This window comes from Triturus cristatus, chromosome 5_2, assembly GCF_964204655.1.
Source record: "Triturus cristatus chromosome 5_2, aTriCri1.1, whole genome shotgun sequence".
Classification (NCBI taxonomy): Eukaryota; Metazoa; Chordata; class Amphibia; order Caudata; family Salamandridae; genus Triturus; species Triturus cristatus.
In genome coordinates, this window is record NC_140588.1 from 208,577,847 (window position 1) to 208,603,631 (window position 25,785).

At 47.8% G+C, this 25,785-nt stretch overlaps 1 pseudogene; it reads left to right on the top strand.

Annotated features, from left to right (window-relative positions):
• Positions 1-494: 494 nt before the first annotated feature.
• On the top strand, positions 495-25,493 carry LOC146822807 (uncharacterized; annotated as a pseudogene).
• Positions 25,494-25,785: the final 292 nt, after the last annotated feature.

Sequence of the window (25,785 nt, forward strand, 5' to 3'; positions counted from 1 at the left end):
AAACATTTTCCAGATGTAAGCTTAATGTATGACTTTTATGACTGCAAAAAATTGCTTTTATGGACTAAAATGCTATAATCAGGAATTAAGTAATATTGTGACCCTAAATTTATTGACACAACTGTTGGAAATGTTCCAATACCATCAATTTCGATGGACCTGCGGGGAGACACTGGGGCTTCGGGGCTCCCCTGGAGGTCACCGGCAGCCCGAGACTCCCACCCTAGGTACTGCCAAATGACTGGTGTTTGATATTCGCACAAAAATCCTGTGACTCCTGCAGAATGACATAGATGTCTTTTTGGTTTCCTGAGTGATTGAGATTTGGCAGTGTGACTGCTCCTGCTGCGCTTTGGATGGAGACATTCTCAGATGGGGGTTGCGGTTGCCATGTGGAGGAGCCTGGCCTGCCTATGGTGGGAGCGGAGATACGGACAGTGAACATTGACAGGTATCTGCAGATGACCTTCAAACACAGTAGACCTCAGTTCAATATGTCATGGATGCCACATGCACCAGGAGGGATCCTGCCACCTCTTGGTGCACTGGTTGCGCAGAGCAAATTGGTGTTTTGTGATGTGGGCCATTGAAGTGAAAAGGAGGAGGCAACGAACCCATGTTCAACCTCACATGCTAGCTTCAAGTCACTGCAATGATCAGAGGTCCAACTTCGTAATCATCTGATCCAGGTTGTGAAAAGCAACCCCTCTCATGTCTGCGAGGGTGGGTCCTTTCATGTCTGTGACAAAGAGGACGACGTTGTGTTGGCCAACCATTGCCTCCCATCTTCTGGAGTTCTCATTCCTCAGGTGGAGCGGGGACTCTCAGGGTTTCGCTACTGCTTGGTGATCCAGCTTGACTCTGGGGCTAATACTGCAAAGGGGTTGTTCAAACAGTCACCCACCGAACCCCAGTGTTGGCGAGTTCTACTTCCATCCAGTTTATGCTAGTGTGGCCCAAAATGGCAGCTGGCTCAACGCCCTGATCCTGCAGCAGCACTACCTGAATCTGGTTAAAGAGTACACCCTACGCCTGAAGGGTGCCTGGGATTTTACACAGCGACTCTCAAACGTACTTGTAGCACTAGCCCCAGCCAGTCTGATACAGACAGGAAAGCTGAAGCTACTGTGTGAAGAACTTATGATACAAACCAGCCACTGGAGTGCCTTGCAGAGAAGAATCCGAAGAGACCACTGTCTGCGGCCACTATTACTCCACAAGCGGATAGGGTGGACAACTGTCCGTAAATTTCACGGACTACATGTTATTTGAGCCCCATGTCCCTGAGAAATTCTTCACAGACGCCTTTTGTCTGTAATTTCGGCCATTAGTACGAGCTGTCGCCCTGCAAACAGTCTGAGAGTTCTTTAACTCTCACTGCAGGGGCAGCTCGCGGTCCTGTGGTGATCTTAAGGGCCTGCAGCAGCCCCACCCGAGTCCGTGCAACCAAATCTCTCCCCTCACAGCAGGGTCAGAATGACACACATCACCATACAGACATTTTTTTAAAAAATCTCAATCTCACTTAACTATATGTTTTGTAGGTAGTACGGTGCCACATTTCAGATAATGTGGTAGGCAGAGCATTTTACGGCAAACTGGGACAGCAGAAATGAGGAAAATTGTATATAATTATTAAAGGGACGATTACATGAATATGAGGGTTTTTCTACTGATGATTTTGGGACATGAGTGGCAAATCGCTCATTAAAACACGTTTGGCCTATATCATTGGTGAATACAAAGGAATGGCAGACAATTCCATATCATGCAGGAGGGACGGGCGTTCTCCTCCAATACATTTTTGATGAATAGTGCATTTGAAGGTACACCCGACTGCTAATTATTAGCCTAAACTTGATAGGATTTAACATGACAGAGTGTTCGGGAGGGCTAGGGGTTCACTTGCTGCTAGAAATAAGGTAAACATGTAATGAATAGGTAATTTTATTGGATGTATGTTTGTCCTGAATTTTGACCTTCTGTGCTGAATTTTTGTCCTGAATTTTGACCCTTTGACCTGAATTTTTACACTCACCGTCCTGAATTTGCATCCAGGCCAGTTGGTCACCCTACAAGCAGAACACTTTCAGTCAGATGAGAACGACGCTGTCACGGCTAGCATGCCAGGCCATTCAGCTCATGGAACTTTGCATAACCTCCACCCTGAAATCCCTGGGTCATGCCAGTGTCACCAGCTTTTACTCTGCTGAATGTTCAGACGTCTTCCGAGGAGTGGAGATTTACAACCAAGTTGTTTCAGAGAGTTCATCTCTTTGTTTGTTGTGAGACTGCCAATTGAGTGCTGATGTGGCATCAGAGGCTGCACCAGGACCAAACAACACTCTGGAACAATGGCATGCTCAGAGAAGACCTGGTGCATACCCCATTGCAAGAGTCTTGGGCATTATCTCTAAGGAAAGAGGGCAGCAGACTGCGGAACGGTTCTACCAGTCTGTTTTGCAACAGGAAGAGCTCGTAGGTAGTGTGAGCAGAAGTTCTTTCTGTTTCATTGACTGGAAGAATGCTAGGATGCCTTTGTTTGAAAAAATGTCGTCTTCGGTCACTGGTACAAAACAAATAAGGCTATCTTTGTCTAGTCCACAAATCAAACTTTGCCAACCATGTGTAGTAAGCTGAGCGCCTCCCGACTACTGGAAGCCATCTGTGCAGAGGATGACCAGTTGATGGAAAACATCTTGGATTTGCTGGTATCCACAACAGATGCATTATGACGTCACTTTCTTAACAAGCCAAAGCTAGAGCTGTGAGAAAGTGGCTCTGTATATACTGTTCCCAAATAGGTACAGGGTGTACAGAGTCCACAGTCCCCAGAGGTTTGGCAGAGGTTAAAGTTAGATATAACCTTACTCTCTAAAGTGGTAGCTTGGTCGAGCAGTAAGGCAGTATCAGAGGACAGTGTAAAGCATTTGTTGTACACACTCAATCAGCAAATGGTTTCACACACTCAAGAATTGAACTCTAGGCCAATGGTTTATATAAAAAATATATGGTTATTTTATTTTAGAACCAACAATAGATATTAAAATATACTTTCTCAGAATGAGATGCTTTAGTTAAATACTTTTGTAATATGCAATGGACTTTTGTAGGTAATAGTCACAGGTTGTTGCAATAGGCAACACAATTTCAAACACAATAATACATTGAGCTCAAAGGGAATTTTAAGTTATTTGCAATAGATTACTTTCAGGATTACTTTCCTAACTCCAGGACTGGATCCTAGATTCTGTCCTAGGACAGTTCTTGGAAACAAGTGACTAAATTCAGTTAAGTTACTGCTGTGATGTTTAAACAATATTTTGCTATTTTAAAAGTTGACACAGAAGAAATTTCATAGAAAAGCAGACAATGATTTCCTATGGGAGAAAATTGGGTTAATGGAAAGTACGGTTGTGAGTACTTTTCAGGGTCAGTGATGGGCACCAAGGTCCAGCACTGGGATCTCTCCTAATAGCAGGTGAGTATTTCCATTTTCGTTACTCGGTTGATTTTAGGTGAATATTTTAAGTTTTAGAAACTCCACACTTGTAAGAAATTTCAGAAGAAACTAGTCAATGTTACCCTATGGAAGAAAATTGGGTTATCGGCTTTTGGGTAGGTACTCGACTGGCAGGGTTAAGGTTCTGGGCACAGACTCAGGGGTCTCCCAGGGTCAGGTAAGTACAGTTGTTACACCCTCAGCGTCACAGGGGCAGCCGGGTGCAGAGTGAGTTAGGCCCAATGTTATCCTATATGAGGCAGGGGGGCCTTGGTTGGTGGCTGCTGACTAGCAGGCCACGCGGCTGTTGGAGCTGGGCTCCTGGTCACTTGCTCAGGGCAAATGGGGAAGTAGGTAGGAGTAGAAGTTACACTGCCAGGGCCACTCCGGCGGCTGGGTGCTTGGTGCTTTTGAGCCTTCGGGCGCTCAATGGATTTCAATGGGAAAGCTCCAGGATGAACAAAGGCTGACGAAGATTATCCAGGTGCCACCACCACTTCGAGAAGTAAGTTGGGTAGTTGGAGGATAGGTAGGTACCCAGGAGTTGGGCACAGGGGGCCGCAGGGCGCCGGGTCAGGGGTGCCTTTTGATGTTGGGAAATCTTACCCTCCGTTGATTGCGGTTGGGGGTTACCCGATTCTGAGGCTGCAGGCGTCGCCAGGAGCGTCGAGGTGAGTCCTTGGGTGCCGGATTCGGGGTCACAGTCGCCGGGGGGACGTCCTCGGGGTCTTTGTTCACTCTGGCACCGGCCAGGCTTGGCGGGTGCAGAGTGTGCAGGGTACGTGGTTCCGGGCTGATGCCAGGGGTTAGAACTTGCTTTGAGAAGAGCCACTGCTCATGGGAGTCCCAGATGCTCAGAGTCACAAGGTAGCCAGGTCCTCTGGGGTTGGTGAGGTTGCTGGCCACAAGAGGAGCTGGGATTTAGCAGGAGCAGGTTCAAGGGTCGACAGGCCGGTAGGGCTGGGGCTAAAGCAGTTGGTGTCTTCCTCTTCTTAGCAGCTGCACGGCAGGTCTTCTTTCTTCTTGCTCTTCTTTGCTTTTTCAGAATCTGGAATCTAAGGAGGGAAGGTTCAGGGTGCCCCTAAATACTAGATTTAGGGGCGTTACAGGTAAGTAAAGGGCAGGGACCAATGGGTCCCTGCCCTGGGGTGTGTACACCCCCTATCCTGCCACTCTCCTGTGGGAGGGGGGAAGTAGCCTAGTCCTGATGGGGCAGGGCTTCCCATCTTCAAGATGGCGAGAGCCCGGAGATGTGCTTCACCTCGCCTCCCCCACCTAAGGGGTGGGGTTGGTAGAGGCTGGCACATCCCCTGTCCTTACTTGGGGTTTCTGGCCAGTCTTTCCACCAGAGTGGGGGTCAGAACCGGTGGGGACAGTTGCTGAGTACAGCAAGTGACCTGGAGAAGCTCACAAAGGTGTCATGCCTTTGAAGCTTCCCACTGCCCATCCTGGGGGAGGAGACCTAGCACCTCGCCCAGGATGTGCATTGTTGCAGGCCCAGGAGAGCGGGGGCTCTCCACCCAGGGGTCCAGCAACATGTCTGCTGTGTGGCAGCCTAGGCAGCCTCTCAGACCAGACGTGGAGTGTAGGTTAGGTTTCAGGGGGCATCTCAAAGATGCCCTCTGTAGTGCTTTGTACATTAAATCCAACACTGGCATCAGTGCGGGTTTAATGTGCTGAGAAGTTTGATACCAAACTTCTCAGTCATCAGTGTTGCCATTATGGTGCTGTGGAGTTCGTGTTTGATGAGCTCTCAGCACCATATACTCTTTCTGACCACCTCATTCGAGCTAGTATCCTGGATGATACCCAGCATGGGTTTCGTGCTGGGCATAGTACGGAGACAGCCCTTCTCGCCATGGTGGAACATCTGCGTAGGGTGTTGGACGAGGGACAGACGGCGGCGCTAATATTATTAGATCTGAGCGCCGCCTTCGACACCGTCTCTCACCACATCCTTCTACGTCGCCTGGAGGAGATAGGCATTGGTGGGTCCGCCTTATAGTGGTTCCGTTCCTTTCTTGATGACCGTTCCTTTTGCGTTGCTATACCGCCTCACCAGTCCAAATTCCATCCTCTGGGCCTGGGGGTGCCGCAAGGTTCCTCGCTGAGTCCCACGCTCTTCAATCTTTATGTGAGACCGCTGGCTAATGTCGTCAAGCAGTGGGGCATGACGATGGTCTCTTATGCCGACGACACTCAGCTAGCGGTCACTATCAGCGGGGATGCCGAGCATGATGCCCTCAGGTTCCAGAGTGGACTGAGGGCGGTGGCGAGTTGGATGAATGTTAATTGTCTCCAGCTCAACGCTAAAAAGACTGAGGTTATGGTCGTCGGGAAGGGGCGGGAACTGTGGGGAGATAGATGGTGGCCACCGGAGCTTGGGCCGGCTCCAACTCCGGTCATGGAGTTGAGAAACTTGGGAGTATGGCTGGAGCCCGCTCTCAATTTCGTGGGGCATTCTAAGAAAACTGCGGCCTGCTGTTATGGGGTTCTTCGCGGTCTGAGATCCGTCTTGAAGTTTTTCGACCCTCCAACGAGGCAGCTGGTGGTTCAGGCGACTGTAGTCTCACGCTTGGACTAGGCCAGCTCCCTCCTGATAGGGGCAAATCAGGCGGAAATCAGCCGCCTCCAACGCGTCCAAAACGCAGCAGCTAGAGCCATAGTTTGCTTGCCCAGGTCTTGCTCTGTTTCCAGGACTCTTCGTTCCTTGCATTGGCTGCCGGTGAAAACTAGAATTAATTTTAAAGTTTTATGCCTGGCATTTAAGATCCTGAAGGGCTTAGCCCCCCGGATTCTTCAAAATCTTTTGTCTTTTTATGTACCAACTCGCTCTCTGAGATCAGTGGGCCAAGCACTTGTGGTGGTCCCGAGGTTTAAGCTTAGTTGTATGGGAGGTCGGTCCTTTCGGGTGAAAGCAGCAGTGCTGTGGAATTCTCTCCCGTTGGAGATTCGCCTGATAGATGACCTTTTGGCATTTCGTAAAGCTTTAAAAACCGCATTATTCTAATTTTTCCCCTTAGTGTTCCCTGTTTTCTCTCTCTGTTGTTGTTAGGCGCGGCTATGTTTACCTTGTTATGCGCCAGGACGCCCCTTAGCTGGGTCAGCTGTGCGCAATACAAATGCCCCTAACATAACATAACATAACATAACAAATGGCAGCACTGCACTTACAGTACCCAGGAATGGACCTGGGTACTGTAGGGGCATAGGGCTCATGCTCCTGTGCCCACACCACTGGCATAGGGCACCCAGCTAGAGGGGTGGCTGATGTATGCCAGGGCAGTGTAAGTTGTGGGCATGGCACACAGGGATGTGTGCCATGTCGACTCTTTCTTTTATCTTGTACCCAGGCACTCAGCCTGCAAGGGCAGTGTGTTTGTGTTAGGGTACAGGGCCTCTAAGGGTGGCACAATAAGTGCTGCAGCCCTTAGAGGCCTTCCCTGGTCACAAGGCCCTGGGTACCTAGAGTACCATTTACCAGGAGCTGACAGGTGGCGAGGGTTTGCCAATTTGGGTTTGAGGTTTTAGGGAAGGAACATAGGTCCTGGGCACCTGAATGGCAGGAGTCCAGGGCACACTCAGTCAAAGTACATTCAGCAATTCAGCAAAAAGTGGGGGCATACCATGCAAGAAAGATGGCACTTTCTCACAAGAGCGACCTCAGTCAGCTAAAGACTTCCCTGTGTAGCAGTGGTCTCGAGATGGAAATGGAGATTTAGCCACAGATGGTGATCTAGATGTAATACATGCAGAAGAAAAACTGTACATTCATGGGAGTCTGGACTTGACACGCCAAATAAGAGCCTCACGCACGGATGCTGTAAGGGTGCTGCACACATGATACCGCATGCTGCTGTGGAAGAAGTTCATGTCATGTTTCTTCGATTGTTGATTGTTCATCTTGGAACTGCCCCATACAAGGACAGCCTGAGTCTGCTCCAGGAAGGAGCAAGTATGGCTGTGGCTCGAATTGTGGAAGACACGATGAAAGATGCCTCCATTCCTGAAGAATGCCTATTGCCTACAAGAATCGCTTTGATTGTTTGGGAACGCGGGTTCTGTAGAGCACTTGGGTCTGGATTAAATGATAAATGTGTTCCTAACTCAAGCAGAGTCGACGAGCAGGTGCGAAACAGAACAGCTGGACTGCAGCTGGACTATTTCCCAGCTCTTGGCTTTCTCTTTGAATGTCTACACTCGAGGAAGATGCAGTGCTCTGTGCTAGACCCAGTGCTGCCGTCTGTCCAGCTCGCTGGGCTCAGCCGCTGTCTGGCCACCTTGCAGTCTGTGTGTTCCTGGGTGATGACCAAAACCTACCAGTTCCTCTCCTCCTGGACCATCAACCAGTTCCTACTGGTCACCAGGCCCGGCTCCAGGAATTTTTATTTCGGTGGGCCAAGGGTGCATTCGGGTGGGCCACTGCGGGCCCGATTTATCGCTTATATATCTAGCCAGGCCTGCTTCAGGGCCCTCCTTTATCTCTCCTTAGTCTTACAAGGCCCACTGAAACGCACTCTTTTCCAAGTCTCTTTCTAAATGTTATCACTCCCAAAAAGTGCTTTTTTTCCATGTAATGTCCCTTTGATAAGAAGAGGAGGTTTCTAAGGTGGGAGTATCAGGCAAGTGACACTACTCGGGATCCCTCTGTGCGAGCCTTCAGGGAGAAACCCTCTTCATTACTACCTCCACCTGACCCCTGACTCTGCAGCGTACTCCCTTACAGGCTTGACTATCCACTTTTCTACCACCCCTCTCCATTGCATCTTATCTCACAGCTGACCTTGGGCCCCAGCGCCATATCAGCCACCACCCAACTACACTTTAATTATTCCGGGTAAAAAACCAATAGTAAAATCACCTTCAAACTTGAAACATTGAATATAGCAGTAAATGTAATTAGCATTAACTCTAAAGTATGCTCCACAGTTGTCCTAATCACCTGACTGTTAATTAAATAAACGAAAACAGAAAGCCATGACAGGGCCGGCTTTTGTGCTGGTGTGAAAGTCTTTTTTGGCACCCCACAAATGACCTCTTTCTCTGTAGATAACTTAACTGCCACCCTCCAACATGGCCCTTCATCTCTCCGTAACCCCTCCCCTTCATGGCCTCCTCATCAGACTCCCTAACTAAAATCCTCCACCAGTGCCCCTCATCTCGCCATTTCTCCCCCCACCCCATGACCTCCTCCTCAGATTCCCTCACTGCCACCTTCCACCAGTGCCCCTCATCTCTCTGTAGTCCCCCCACCCCATGACGCCCTCATCAGATTCCCTCACTGCCACCCTCCACTAGTGCCCCTCATCTCTATGTAGTTCCTCCCACCCCATCATCTCCTCCTCTGCGTCGGCCGTGGGGGGGTTAGCTCAGCTCCCGGGGACACGGGCCGGTGGCTTTCTGGCCCGGCGCCTTGGAACGCCGTGGCCCGGTCCTGACCCTAGTTGCCCAGCGGGGTTCCCTTGCAGGCCCGGGGGTGTGGGTAATGAGGTAGGCGGGGAGCTACCTTCGCTGTGCCCGGTCCCTCCCTTCACAGGGTCTGGCGTTTCAAATCCAGGCCAGGCGAGGCGGCCACATGGGACAGGGCAAGGCCTAGACGCCTTGCGGCAGGGGGGGTGTGCAGAGGGCCTCACGGGGCTCCCCCCCTCACCGCCGATTTGTCACCTCAGTTTTCCTGGGCATCCGATTCCTCATTAGCCTGCGCCGAGGCTCGAGCCTGTTTCCCCAGCTCTGAAGCTGGCAGTTGTGGCCGTTAGGCCTTATCCGCGATGTGGTGAGGGACTACTGGGGGAAGGGGGTCACTTTAGTTCTTCACCCCAAGACAGCAAACGCCGTATGATTACTGCTGCTATTTCTAGGGCACCTGTTAAGGTAGTGAGATTTACCTCCCGCGGGGCAGCGGGTTCCATGGGAGCCCTTGTCCCCGCGCGCCCAGGGTTCGCTTGCCGGTCGGGCACAGAGGGTTTGCCCTTTTGAGCCACCCCACCTCCCGGCACATATCGACTGCCAGCAGTAGCTCTAACTATGGTCCGCTTTTGGTTGGGCGCTAATATGCAGCGCCTTGTGGGTTCAAAAGGGGCGGCCATCTCGGATTACTTGTTGTATCCTCAGCGAGTGTGGGGGGGCACCGGCAGCCGCTATGGGTCATGGTGTGGGCGTGCTGAAGTGATGGCGGTGGCTCACCGGGTGCCCGATTAAAGTCTCTGGGCCTCCTGGCTAGTGCCGAGGGGGCCGCATGCATGCCTCTGCTTTCCCGTAGTGCTGGGGTGCACCAGGCGTCCTACAAGGGTCCAGGGCTTACTGGCTATATCCGGATGGGATAGGGTGCTCGCCTTAAACAAGTGGCGGACCTGCAGTGCACCTAATGGGTGGTTTTCGTTCGGGGTGCAGCCTGCGGCCGCGTTGGAGACAGAATAAGTGGTGGGTCCTAATCCGGGAGGTGGTGGCCCAACTCTTGGGGGTGGTGCAAATGCTCAGATGTCTGCCCAAGGGCACCAAGTGGTGGGCAAGGCATTGGCCTATCTTACAACTGCTGACCTCCGAGTGAGGAAGCGGGTCGGGCCTAACATCCTGGTTGGCGGCGCGATGAGCATAGGCAGGCAGAATTGGTTTTAAATGTTTAAAGTGAGCTGAGCAGTCTTAAGTGGTTCGGTTTTGGTGTCATGTAAAGTAGCCTGCCCTCTCCTCGGGGGATTACCCGGCCAAAAGCCACTGCTCACTTGCTATGCCTGTTCGTTATATAATAGAAATTGTGCATTAGGGCCTCGGTTCTTCATCTGTTACGTGTTAGAGGCCAGTAAAATATCCGGGGGACATATCACCATGTACATCTGTAGATGCACCCGACGGCCACGGCATTGCGGCTTGCAGCCTCCACTGGACAGAGAGGCACAGTACTTTGGTTGGTTCATGTCAGGCATTGTTGGCCCGGACTACGCGGCGCGGTTTGATTGGGGTCACATCAGCCTGGTCCTGTCCCCCCAGCCTTGTGCCTTGACTTGCAAGGTTGACGGAGCTGAACATTGGCCCGATAGGGCGGTATATCGTTGACCTGGCGGTGCCCTGCTGCCCTGTAGGTTCATGCCCCTCATGCGTTGCTTCACAGTCGTGGCTGTTTTAAAATGTGTGCACACGTCTCGCTCCTGGGCAATGGCGGGCGGGGTGTGCTATGGGCTAATCCTCTTTTGGGGCGGGGAGCCAACGATGGCTTCCGTACACCCTGCATCCAATGGCAGGTCACCACCGGACGGGTGCATGGCTCTGCACCCTATTATAGGTTAGGTCTGAGGGGGTCGAGGAAGGGACCAAGCTCCTCTTGTGTGCCCCAGGCTGGCTGTGCTCTGCCCCAGCCTTGACGGGCTGCTGCAATTAATCCAGGATTGATGCCCGGCAGCCCCGACCACAAGCCGCCAGGACGTGTAGGTCCTGAAGCAGATCCGCATGGGGCAGCTCGCCACCCCCCCCACCAGCGTTGCATGTGCAGCGTGGGTTGGAGCACACCTGGCATCAGTGGGGAGTGGATCATACCCACAGCAGAGATAACTTATGCGCGGAACGGTACGAGGATGCCCTGGTGGGCATCGTTATTGGCAGTGATGCAGTGGAGCAATGGAGACATTTAGGAAGAGGGTCTGACGCCCACTTAAAACTAGTTTTGCGGCATTCCATAATCGTGATGCAAGGTCAATTTGGGGAACTCGTGTAGGGTTGTCTATGCAGTTCATTGTCCCCGGTTAATGGTAGACTTCGTTTTGTAGCTGCATGGCTGGTGTCTGTTCATAGAAAAGGCAGGATGATAAAAAAAAAAAAATGTCTAAGTGAATGTCATAGCCTTGGAACGATCAGGACAACACCCGGGGGCTTATGTACTAACACCGATTGTTTGGCCATGAATATTCCTGAGGGCAATGAGGCGTTTACGCCATCGGGGGCACTGCCCCACTGTTTTGTTGTTTCTCCTTCCTCGTTAAGGTTTTGGAAGTTTACCCTTTAATGGGTTTTCTACTACAATTAATTAATATGCTCACCTTGGGCCATGCTCTTAATATCAGGCTTGGAATTGTATAAGGGAATGTTTACATACTTTAATTTTTGGATTACAATAAGGTCAAAGGGATAACCTAAGAACACTTTGTTTTATCCAGAAATAAAGGTATAGCAGCCTGGCACCAGCAAGGGTGGTGCAAGGAGTGCAGCCGGTTTTGGTGGTAAGGCTAGGCACTATAGGTTGAGCCGGAGTTTGCCTGGGTGTGGGGGGGGGCCATAGAGGGCCAGATGCGGTTTTCCCTTGGCCTCATCAGGGCTTCAACATATTGCACCTGGTTAGTCTGAGGACACACGATTTAGATAGACCCCTGGCATCCCAGGCATCCTCTTGGGGGAGCTGGACCTTCCGAATGCACAGGGGCGCCCAGGCCTCACCCACCCTCCCCAACGGGGGACTAATATTAAATGAGACGGTCGATACAACATGTGTAATTACATGTATTCACACAACTGTGTGAGGCGTCAGCTGATGCAGCATGATTAATTACATGTATTTACAATGTTTGGGGGTGTCAGCGGATGCAACATGTTAATTACAGGTAGGCACACAGCATGTGTGGGGGCGTCAGCGGATGCGACATGTTTAAGTACATGCATGCACACAATAGGATTGGTGGCACCAGCTACCGATTTCCCATGCAAATTTCAGCTGGATTCATGCACATTAGGAGCGCAAAGCCATATCATATCCCTGCGTCTGGCTGTAAAGTATAATTAACGATGATCCCTCAGTGTCTTGACCAGCACTGCCTGGGTAGGGCAGGACATGCAGTCAGTCTGGGCGAGGATGGGCTCCCTGAGGTGAGGATAGAGCTCAAGGCACGAGTTGTACCCTGGGATAACAGTACAAGGGCTGAGAGTGTGCCAACCTGGAAAGGGGATTGAAAGCACAGTATATTGAGAATACCCACAGGTTTAGAGGAGTAAAATAGAAACTAAATCTTGGTCGGCACCAATTTGATAAGGGGCTGTGTTCTTTGCAAGCACATGGAGTTGGCAGACCGGCGGGTGGCTAACATACAACCTAGGGTCCATTCACAAATGTGGGCTATTCCAAAGGTGGTCTAAGCAGCGTTATGCATCATAGGTTTTAAGCATTCAAGTAGGATATTAAGGGATCTTTTGGACATACTCTGGTATCATAAACGTGTCGATTGTCTCATGACTTCAGCTTTGTGAGCATAAACTCCGAAGGATTTACCTCGGTCACTGGTCTTCAGTTGTTTAGCTTTCATGGCTGCAGTTCCAGAGTTTAATTTTCTGTTAGGCAGGGATAGCTCTTTACCAGCCAAGGTCACAGGAACACAGATTAAGCGTAGGCAGGGAAAGGAAGCACCTTATTTGAGGTTCCCCTGTGCAGCAAGAGCCTTTGCAGCGTGGGGAGCCATTACAGTGTTATGCCTTTTTAAGTCACCTGGCATTCTGTTAATGATGATCGATTTTCAGATAGAAGAGTCAGGTTGTCTAGTATCGGTTACCTCTCTACAATGCCCCAATTAAACTGCTTCCATGTTTTCGTTTGGCCGTGGCTGGGTTTCACACACACCACCGGTTTGCAGGGGGTACGGTTGATTCCCGTTGATGGGTGGTGTCGCTTAGTGTAATGGTCCCACTTGCGCTTGAGCTTGCTAACTCATTGAAGGCGCTGTCCAGGGGTTGATCCTTCTGCGGTGCCTTGGTGAGTGACCTTGCGCAGGGGGTTGGGTTTGTGGTGCCTTTCCTTTGGACTCGGGATGCTCGGTGTAAACCTTTGTGTCCTGTCTGGCGCCTGGGTGGCGTGCGCCGTGAGAAGACTGTTTCGTATTAGGGCATTGAGCGAAGATTTTGTTGCTTTGCCAACAAGGCCTGCGGCCACCAGGAGTTAGGCAGGTGGCCCATATCAATGTCTTATTGATGTATGTGCTAGTGTTGACAAAGGGTAAAAATGGTTGTCGGTTGTGGCCGGGATCCGGCAAGCATGGTTTCAGCTTTCTCCACGAACAAGGGTGCATCACCGGCCCAGAACCCATGTATACTTCCCGGGGCACTGCCCACACCTAGGAGGGCGATATCACACAAAGCACAGGGGGAGAGGTCATATATGACATCATAGACTTGATCAGTGATATTCCCAGGGTCTGCCCTCGTCCCAATTTAGACAAAAGTTACGGTCTGGCTCAGTGTTGGCAAAGGATAGTTAGGTTGTCTTTACATGCACCGATCTCGCAGTACAATGAGGTGAAACACTTTTTCTCCAAGGCGTGGATTGTGCGCCACCATTCTGTTTCCAAAGGGCTCCCGCTTCCCGCACTTTGATCACGTGTAGGTAACCTGTCTGGCTGTTGCGAAAGTTGATTAGTGTGTGGGTTAATTTGCAGTTCAGCTCACTATTCATCGAAGGGAGACAGTTAAGGAATGTCCAACACGTTAAGGTGACAGTCCCACCAAGTCAGAATTGAAGCATCCCCAATAGGCTATGCAGGGAAACTAGAATTTTGTTTCATCTATCTTACACAATTAACAAGCATTGTTAAGCTAAGGGTACTGGCGTGTAGTGAGGCACGGTGTTGGTTGTATATACCCGGAGGCAATGTCGCGAGGCGCTAAACTACAGCCTGCCATGCCACCGGCTAACAGCCCAAGGGTGTGAATTCTGCAAGGTTGTGGGGCACAGCTGGGCTGCTGTCAGGTCATTGGCAGAAGTACATACATCCTCCAGTTGCATATTACCTGTCTTGTGTTCCTCAACTCCTCACCTCAGACATTTAAGTTAACAGACCCCGGCTCTTCAGCAACACCGTGCCAGGAGGGCATGCGCGCTGCTTAAACACAGAGCTCCAACCATAAGGGTGCAGAGTAGCAAAACCAGTAAATAGGTTTAAGAGGGTGTCGCTGGCCTTAAAGCTGTGTGAAATCACTATCATTTAGAGGTGCGCCCAGGTGAGAATTGGGCGCTTCTTAAGGTTCGGATGACCACTGCGGTTGCTGGTACCTCCCAGCAGAACCGCTGTTAGTGTACTGGAGCCAGCGAGAAACTGGGAACCTGGGATACTGACACTTGTACCTCGCTTGGTGGGGTTGCGGTCAGCCAACATAGTGTGCTGCCGTCCCAATAAGGGGGTAGCAGCGTGTCAACACAATGGGACACTATGTCAATAGAACATTTGGCACGCCCAAACTAAACTTCAACGGAACCCCCCTCCATCCATGGACACCCTCTTATCTGGGAGCATTCTAGGATGGGTAAAGTAGGACTTAGCCACTCCGAATGCTTGGACCATGCCGCAGGCAATGGGCACTGCTTAAATCAGACAGATTCTCTAAGCCAGTATGCCTGGGGGGTTTCTCCACAGAAGGAGCTGAACGGGCATAATTCCCTTAAGGAATAAGGGACACATGGCAAGGGCATGAGAGTCCCTTGCCCATGGCCACACACTTCAGTTATGAACTCTCCTGCGCGTCAGTATTTAGCAAACAAAGGGACTGTTCATAGGTTAAATAGAATCCCCCTCGCCAGAATAGCCAGAGCAGCCAGGCGGGTGGGGGAGTCGTCACCTAGCTAGCGGGCTGCTGTCCCCTAGATGGGCACGCAGGTTTTCAGGTGCACTCAGTGCTAGGAGAATGACAGCTAGGTGAGATCAGCACATAAAAGGGGCCTTGCGAGCCTGGGGTTCGGCGGTCACGCCACCCAGAGCTGGCTCGGGGCTGAGGCAAGTGAAGCAGTGGAACCTTCACGCATGGGGGTGAATTGCTCTTGGCACAACTCCCCTGGCCTGACGGGCCTCTGGTTTCAGCAGACACTATCTGACTCAGGATAGCATCAAGGGCTTGGGATATAGATGGGGCCATCTATAACCAGCAGGGATGGCTCTCTTTCATCTGGATTGCAGGAAGCTCCAGACAGGAGAGGTGGCAGGTAAGACTATAGCTGCTTTGGTAGGGGGGCTCTGGCGGCGACGGTGGCCGCCTCCAGAGCTGTGGCGGAGTTACAGGGCGATCTGGAAGCAGGCCGGTACCAAGGGTACCTCTGCGCGGCACCATAGGGGATACCAGAGCCAAATCCGAGGAGCCTCATGGGAGGGTCCCGGAAGAAGTGTCGGCACCCCGCTAGTCCTTCGGGCGGTTGTGGGCCTGAACAACCGGGGGTTTGCTATGCTACGCTCCGCCGCGGGAAGGGGCGTGAGTAGAAGTTACCAACAGTCACGTGATCCTGGAAGAGAATCACTTGGACGGCAGCAAAGGCGGGGTTTGCCCCAGTGCTGCCCGTCTCATCAGGCGGGCAGGGGGCCCAGTTGGTTGCCTGACCTTGAATCGCCCGTAAGATAACCCACCTATTACATAACGGTTGTATGTAATAAACCTGCAGCATTTTGTACCCAATCAAACAGTCTGAGTGTGTGTTATTATTGGGTAATGTATTTTGTTGGAGGGGGGACTGAGGGGTGCCAATAGCGATACTATGCAGTGGTGCAGAGGTGCCGCTGTAACCCACTGTAACCCGCTGTAACCTGTTGGGTAATCGGGAAACACATTCGGCCGAGGAAACCCCCTTGAAAACCCTTCAAAGCCCCCCCACAAAGGACAATGCCGGGAAGTCAGGACAATGTCTTGAGGCGGAAGAAACCCTCACCAGCTTTCACAGCTCAGTCACTGAGTCGGAGTTTGAGCCACAGACACGCTTTTAGCTATAATTAATTTCATGCACACATGTGCTGAACTTGGCTCTACTCCCCTCCCCCAGCCCAAGCCTCAACTTTCAAGCCTTAGTTATTGGGTGGGATAATCACGACCATGAGGAAACAGTGAGATAGGGAGCACCAGTGCAGAGATACTACAAATTCAAAAGAAATTCTGCACCTTTTTACCAAAAAAAAAATCTAATCGGGTGGGGCCCTCTCATCTCTTACCTGCAGAAGAGTAAAAGAAAAACCTAAGCGGTGCGAGCCAACATGCACCTTGTGATCAGTGATTTCAGGTGGAGCTTGCAGGGAAGCATTACAAGAGCTTTAGTCGCCATATCTGCTACTATACCAGCCAGTTTTATTTCGCGTCAGCCCAAGAAGTTTCCCTCCTGCCATCGCATCCAGAGCCGAACAGCCATCTACAGTTTGGGATGCAAAAGGCAAAAGGCAGAGCCAAAGTAAGTGGGGAAGAGAGTCACGGAGGTGTAAGGGCATAGATCAATCAACCACTCCAAATTACAGGCACCTTTTTAGGTGAACAGTCAGAAAGACAGGTAACCCCATGTACAGTGCAAGCCAAGGAAAGCGCAAGGAATTAAGTTGCTCAACAGCGAGGGAAGTGTGAGCCCCCAGGGCACCATGTAGATAGAAGGCCGTAATGAGATCTGGGAGAACAAGATCAGAAGTCGCAGAAAAAAGCTTGCCTGAATATAAAGAAGACCAGTAAGGGAGTCCCGGTTTTATCCACAGAAGAGACACAATTGGAAATAAACTCAGAACCACCTCCAATATCGTCACCAATGTCAATAAAAAAACTAGTAGACAGGAAGTCAAAAATTACAGACTTCCTAATCTCTCCAGGGCTCCAAATTCAGGATCCTATAACAAGAATGTCATCTCCAGCCGCATCCATATCCAACATGCCGCTTGTACAGACCAACATCCTGCCAGAGGATAGCTTTAGTACCCCAAAGATTTCGAAAACAGCTGGCAACCAAGTAACTATGATAGCACAAATAAATATAAATGCAAACGAATCACCACAAACATCACAAACAAATGCAACCAAAGCGGCTCCAGAAGCAACACTTATACAGCAAATCGGGAGTCTTTCATCACCTCCCCTCTTATCCTGGGGGCTAAATCATGCAAAAGTCAAGCACCAGCTCTGTACAGGGACAGCATGGACAATTACTTTGCAGCAACTGAAGATGGAAATGCTTTAAGGGGTCCATTAGAGGTTTTGCCAAAGCCCGTATTGGAAACACTTTAATTCTTAATAAGTTCGTTCTGGCTAACACAAGAAGCCCGGAAGGAAGAAATTCCTTCTCTTAAAGCAGAAACACAAACATTTACAGGGCCCCTTCATGACTACAAGACTTTATTTTCTCCAATAAAGTCTCGACCAGGGTCTGGTCTCAATACTCAATCAAGCTCCGGCCCGGTGGAGGACACCACGGAGAACCTCATGAACAACTCTGGAGAAGGCACCCTTTCAAGTCAGCGAATGGATGCCCACCAGGCAGACCATTTTTCCCCCTTTGAAGCTCTATTATGGTCCCCTTTCATCAATATCATGGAAACTATTTCTTCAGCATTATTTCAGCACTCAGAAAAACTAGAGTTGCAAGTCGACCTCTTGCAAGCCCTGGCTTTCATGTTTCTGGTATAGAAAAACAACTTCAAGAACTAAATTTCATAATTGAGCGGTTGCAAAAAGACCCCCATACAACGTATCACGAATGTCAATATTCCAGCACCATGAACCAACTGAAGTCCATCCCAGCGATTTTAACAGATATTCTGGTAGAAGTAAAAAAAACAAAGAAAATCATCACATCAGCCAGCGCTGTTAGCGCTTCCACCAAAACAGGTTCAAATCAACAGAATCTCACTACTTCTTAGGGCACTTTGGAAAGTGGCAACAAAATTGATGGTAGCCTGAGAAACTCAGACTCTAATGACAATCAGCCAGAAACTTCAAACAATACACCTACGCAAAGCAATCAACAACGTGGCGTTTTGTCGCTCAATGCAGAAGTTTTAAATCCGCAGCCACAAAGCTCCAGTGACCTATTAACAAAAAGGGAATGCAAGCGGCTGAGAAAATCAAGGCAAAACAAACAGAAGAGGTGCCAAGCCATAGTACAGACTCGTCAAAATCAGGCACAACAGTCAACCACCACACGTGGTCAGCACGCGAACTCGCATGAGGCTGACCTTGGAATTGGGTTCATGGGAAATAAGGCTAATGGGTGCTCCCCCAGAAACACGTCTGAACCCAGACCTCAAGTCGATCACTGTGGAAAGTTCATACTCCCGCCAGTTTCAACAACATCAAAGACAAGCAGTCATAAAGATTTTTTTTTATCATCCCTCTATACCCAAGACCAAAAAGAAGATGGGCTCTCATTGCACGTTCCCCGATTGGAACAACCAAGCATATCCCAATACTTCCCACAACAATCGAATGTTCATAACAGAAAAAGTTTGGTTGAAATGCAGCCACCGCCCAAAACGACGCAACCTTCGGCAAATTATGCCAATTCGTCTCTTATAATAGGTGAATAAACTGAGACTCAGAAAACAAAAACAGACTTGAGGAAAACAACTCACCTTCAAATTCCAACTGAAGGGAAACTGTCTACGAGAGAAAATATATTCCGCGGAATTTCTGCAGGATTACATGACCACAGTGCCGACATCCCATCAGGCAACGACGGACACATATTTCCAGAAGGTTTATTAACGCTAGAATTGATTCCTCATACACCTCAAGAGGACGTCATGATATTCTCAACGCAGTTCAATATTAAAGCATACAAGTTCCATCAAAACATTAAAACACCTAAACACAAACCACATTGAAAAAGTGTAAAATTCAAACCACTCCCAAACACAAAAGGGAGAGAAATGATGGTTGTAACCTGGAGAGACCCAAAAATCACAATGGAATTCTGGTGCCATAGAGAACTTTTTGTAAATTGGGGAATTGAAATAAAAACAATTGAAACAGAACGGTATCCTGGCCTGCTATGTCCAACAATAGAACCCAGAATGGTAATAGACAGCGGATTACTCTGTGGGGCAGTAGGACCCATCGACATTGCCCTGGAGAGCTGGTCCAATCTACGCATTATCCAACAGGTAGCACCTGGAGCAGCCTGTCAAAGCAGAAAAGTTCTTTATTCAACTACCCGATGCACTGAGACCAAAATAAGTGAGGCATGATTAAACAACTTACAATTGTGCTCTTGGAACATCAATGGCATCAGCAGCAAAACAGAGGAGGCAGACCTTTTAATTTTTCTTAAAAAATTCGATATCTTACTTTTCCAGAAAACCTGGTCCACGGCACCGACACCGATCAATGGCTTTAAAGAATACTCTCAATACGCCACCAAAGGAAAAGCTTCAGGTAGAGCAACTGGTGGGCAATCAATTTATCTCAGCACCGCCATAACTTAGGCATATTACTTGATTGAGCTAGGATAAACCTGGATCCAATGCATTAAAATCTCACTATCGCAATAACCTTCTAATGAATTGTTACACAAACATGAGGAAAATTCACTTCTAATATGTAATGTGTACGTCCATTCAGGATTAAAGGCAACACTGGAGAAAATTGAGACCTTAATAGCCCTTCGAAAATCATTGCAATCTACCTTACCGCAAGCAGGCATCGTGCTGTCAGGTGACTTCAATATGTTTTTATTACTAGAGGACCCAGTCCAAAGCAAACTACAAAACAAATTTAAAGGGAAAAGCATTTATCCAGTAATTATAAATCACCGCAAAAAAGATCATAATTTTTGCAAACTCTGCACCTCATCATTAGCCGAAATAGGAATGCTAACTTTAAATGGACGTTTTCCTCAAGACCAACCATTTGCACCCACTAGAATATCTAAGCACATAAACTCTGTCTTAGACTACATAATAGTGGACATAGAGCTATTACAAATGATCTCCAGTGACCAAATAATCCATAGATCAGAGAGCGATCATAGCTCCCAGGCAATCGATTTTCGCATCCACACCGCGAGAGAGGTGGAAAGTAATGACCTGCTGGAAGTCCCTAGCCCGAACAATCTAAAAAGGGTTTTGTGGAATGGCAAAAACGCCTGTGTATTAATGAATTACATAAAAAACCTAACGTCGAACACACAAGCACAAATCATGAAACAGCCATGGACAAATTAGGAAAACATGACAATGATGCCTATTTTCAAATTTTCAGCATATGATAAGCACTATGAAAATAAACGCAGGATAACAACACCAGAGTCTGTCAGCTTATTAGCAGGAAAAAAAGGGCACTAAATCGGGAAATAAGAAAAGTATGTGGAAACGCCCTAATAACGAGCGAAGGTGAAAATCTGCAAATCTGCAAATCCAACAGTTAAGGCAGGAATACAAACAGGAAGTATGGAACGCAAAGAAATCACGTCAAACAAAAATCTGGCTAAAGCTGCTGCAGACAAGTAAATCAAATAACAACAAGAAGTTCTGGGCAGAAATAAATAATATAGCAAACGGCTTCTTCCGCCATCATAATGCAAATATCCTAGAGGCAGATTGGATAGCCCATTTAAGTCAAAACAACAAGCATGTAATTATGGAAACTCATCAGTATGCCAAGCTCGATTTGAGAAATGATCATGCTGAAATCGAGTACAAGGATATCAAATATGTAGCCATGGACAAACATCAGCACGCCCTGCACCAATCGAAAAATGACCACACAGAAACCGTGACCGATGGTGGTTAGATTCAAATCAACCAAGTTGAGTCTGTCCTAAAAAATCTCAGATCCAGGGGAGCAGCAGGACCAAACGGCCTGCCAAACAAGCTCTTTAAACAAGATAAATCTTTCTGGGTGGAATATGTTACATCATTGTTCAATTACGCTTTCCAATCAAATATTATACCTGCAACACGGAGAGGCCGCGTTCTCCACCTGATATTTAAAGCTGGCACGAGATCAGATACGGCGAATTATAGATTAATCATGCTTATTGAAGTAGAAGCCAAAATATATGTGCCAAATCTCCTTATAGATCTCGAAGATTGGGTCACCTCCAGCAAGATTCTTCCAATTTCTCAAACAGGTTTTAGACCTGGCACAAGCACAATGTGTAACCTTCCAGCCCTGAATCTCCTTGTTGAAAAAGCGCAGCGAAAGTCCATCAAACTGTATACATGTTTGTTGATCTGAAAGCAGCGTTCGACATGGTACCCAGAGAACTCCTGTGGCAAAAGATGGCAAAATGGGGCATTCTGCCATGGCTACTATGGACCAAAGTTATCCTGTACTCAGCCACTTGGGACCACATAAAATTAGGCAACTGGGAAAGAACCACAGTTAGGATACCAACACACATCAATTTAAAACAAGGATGTGTACTCGCTCCCAGCCTTTTTAATATATTTACTGCGGATCTAGATAAAAGGCTTACAGAAGTCCAAAGTGGCCCTCCAAAGGTAGCTCACCGCCAAGTTAAAAGTTTGCAGTATGCAGATGATATTGTCCTATGTAGCTAGACTCCCGTAGGCTACAGCGCCTGATCACAAAGCTGTTGGAATACACAGAGGAGCTCGGACTATCGCTGAATTACAACAAAACCAAGGTCATCTGTTTTTCAACAAGATCAGAAGTTAAGTCGCAGAAAAAAGCTTGCCTGAATATAAAGAAGACCAGTAAGGGAGTCCCGGTTTTATCCACAGAAGAGACACAATTGGAAATAAACTCAGATCCACCTCCAATATCGTCACCAAAGTCAATAAAAAAACTAGTAGACAGGAAGTCAAAAATTACAGACTTCCTAATCTCTCCAGGGCTCCAAATTCAGGATCCTATAGCAAGAATGTCATCTCCAGCCGCATCTATATCCAACATGCCGCTTGTACAGACCAACATCCTGCCAGAGGATAGCTTTAGTACCCCAAAGATTTCGAAAACAGCTGGCAACCAAGTAACTATGATAGCACAAATAAATATAAATGCAAACGAATCACCACAAACATCACAAACAAATGCAACCAAAGCGGCTCCAGAAGCAACACTTATACAGCAAATCGTGAGTCTTTCATCACCTCCCCTCTTATCCTGGGGGCTAAATCATGCGAAAGTCAAGCACCAGCTCTGGACAGGGACAGCATGGACAATTACTTTGCAGCAACTGAAGATGGAAATGCTTTAAGGGGTCCATTAGAGGTTTTGCCAAAGCCCGTATTGGAAACACTTTAATTCTTAATAAGTTTGTTCTGGCTAACACAAGAAGCCCGGAAGGAAGAAATTCCTTCTCTTAAAGCAGACACACAAACATTTACAGGGCCCCTTCATGACTACAAGACTTTACTTTCTCCAATGAAGTCTCGGCCAGGGTCTGGTCTCAATACTCAATCAAGCTCCGGCCCGGTGGAGGACACCACGGAGAACCTCATGAACAACTCTGGAGAAGGCACGCTTTCAAGTCAGCGAATGGATGCCCACCAGGCAGACTTTTTTTCCCCCTTTGAAGCTCTATTATGGTCCCCTTTCATCAATATCATGGAAACTATTTCTTCAGCATTATTTCAGCACTCAGAAAAACTAGAGTTGCAAGTCGACCTCTTGCAAGCCCTGGCTTTCATGTTTCTGGTATAGAAAAAAAAACTTCAAGAACTAAATTTCATAATTGAGCGGTTGCAAAAAGACCCCCATACAACGTATCACAAATGTCAATGTTCCAGCACCATGAACCAACTGAAGTCCATCCCAGCGATTTTAACAGATATTCTGGTAGAAGTAAAAAATCAATGAACATCATCACATCAGCCAGCGCTGTTAGCGCTTCCACCAAAACAAGTTCAAGTCAACAGAATCTCACTATTTCTTCGGGCACTTTGGAAAGTGCCGACAAAATTGACGGTAGCCTGAGAGACTCAGACTCTCATGACAATCAGCCAGAAACTTCAAACAATACACCTACACAAAGCAATCAACAACGTGGCGTTTTGTCGCTCAATGCAGAAGTTTTAAATCCGCAGCCACAAAACTCCAGTGACCTATTAACAAAAAGAGAATGCAAGCGGCTGAGAAAATCAAGGCAAAACGAACAGAAGAGGCGCTAAGCCATAGTACAGACTCATCAAAATCAGGCACAACAGTCACCCACCACACGTGGTCAGCACGTGAACTCGCATGAGGCAGACCTTGGAATTGGGTTCATGGGAAATAAGGCTAATGCGTGCTCCCCCAGAAACACGTCTGAACCCAGACCTCAAGTCGATCACTGTGGAAAGTTCATACTCCCGCCAGTTTCAACAACATCAAAGACAAGCAGGCATAACGATTTCTTGTTATCATCCCTCTCTACCTAAGACCAAAAAGAAGATGGGCTCTCATTGCACGTTCCCTGATTGGAACAACCAAGCATATCCCAATACTTCCCAAAACAATCGAATGTTCATAACAGAGAAAGTTTGGTTGAAATGCAGCCACCGCCCAAAACGACGCAACCTTCGGCAAATTAAGCCAATTTGTCTCTTATAATAAGTGATCAAACTGAGACTCAGAAAACAAAAACAGACTTGAGGAAAACAACTCACCTTCAAATTCCAACCGAAGGGAAACTGTCTACAAGAGAAAATATATTCTGCGGAATTTCTGCAGGATTACAACACCACAGTGCCGACACCCCATCAGGCAACGACGGACACATATTTCCAGAAGGTTTATTAACGCTAGAATTGATTCCTCATACACCTCAAGAGGACGTCATGATATTCTCAACCGCAGTTCAATATTAAAGCATACAAGTTCCATCCAAACATTAAAACACCTAAACACAAACCACATTGAAAAAGTGTAAAATTCAAACCCCTCCCAAACGCAAAAGGGAGGGAAATGATGGTTGTAACCTGGAGAGACCCAAAAATCACAATGGAATTCTAGTGCCATAGAGAACTTTTTGTAAATTGGGGAATTGAAATCAAAACAATTGAAACAGAACGGTATCCTGGCCTGCTATGTCCAACAATAGAGCCCAGAATGGTAATAGACAGCGGATTACTCTGTGGGGCAGTAGGACCCATCGACATTGCCCTGGAGAGCTGGTCCAATCTACGCATTATCCACCAAGTAGCACATTGAGCAGCCTGTCAAAGCAGAAAAGTTCTTTATTCAACTACTAAGTGAGGCATGATTAAGCAACTCAAAATTGTGCTCTTGGAACATCAATGGCATCAGCAGCAAAACAGAGGAGGCAGACCTTTTAATTTTTCTTAAAAAATTTGATATCTTACTTATCCAGAAAACCTGGTCCATGGCACCGACACCGATCAATGGCTTTAAAGAATACTCTCAATACGCCACCAAAGGAAAAGCTTCAGGTAGAGCATCTGGTGGGCTATCAATTTATCTCAGAACCACCATAACTTAGGCATCTGACTTGATTGAGCTAGGACAGACCTGGATCCAATGCATTAAAATCTCAGTATCGCAATAACCTTCTAATGAATTGTTACACAAACATGAGGAAAATTCACTTTTAATATGTAATGTGTATGTCCATCCAGGATCAAAGGCAAAACTGGAGAAAATTGAGACCTTAATAGCCCTTCGAAAATCATTGCAATCTACCTTACCGCAAGCAGGCATCGTGCTGTCAGGTGACTTCAATATGTTTTTATTACTAGAGGACACAGTCCAAAGCAAACTACCAAAATAATTTAAAAGGAAAAGCATCCAGCCAGTAATTATAAATCACCGCAAAAAAGATCATTATTGCAAACTCTGCACCTCATCATTAGCCGAAATAGGAATGCTAACTTTAAATGGACGTTTTCCTCAAGACCAACCAGTTGCACCCACTAGAATATCTAAGCACATAAACTCTGTCTTAGACTACATAGTAGTGGACACAGAGCTATTACAAATGATCGCCAGTGACCAAATTATCCATAGATCAGAGAGCGATCATAGCTCCCAGGCAATCGATTTTCGCATCCACACCGCGAGAGCGGTGGAAAGTAATGACCTGCTGGAAGTCCCTAGCCCGTACAATCTAAAAAGGCTTTCGTCGAACGGCAAAAACGCCTCTGTATTAATGAATTACATAAGAAACCTAACTTCGAACACACAAGCACAAATCATGAAACAGCCGTGGACCAATTAGGAAAATATGATAATGATGCTTATTTCCAAATTTTCAGCATATGATAAGCACTATGAAAATAAACCCAGGATAACAACACCGGAGTTTGTCAGCTCATTAGCAGGAAAAAAAGGGAACTAAATCAAGAAATAAGAAAAGTATGTGGAAACGCCCTAATAACGAGCGAAGGTGCAAATCAGCAAATCCATCAGTTAAGGCTGTAATACAAACAGGAAGTATGAAACGCAAACAAACCACGTCAAACAAAAAGCTGGCTAAAGCTGCTGCAGACAAGTAAATCAAATAACAACAAGAAGTTCTGGGCAGAAATAAATAATATAGCAAACGGCTCCTTCCGCCATCATAATGCAAATATCCTAGAGGCAGATTGGATAGCCCATTTATGTCAAAACAACAAGCATGTAATTATGGA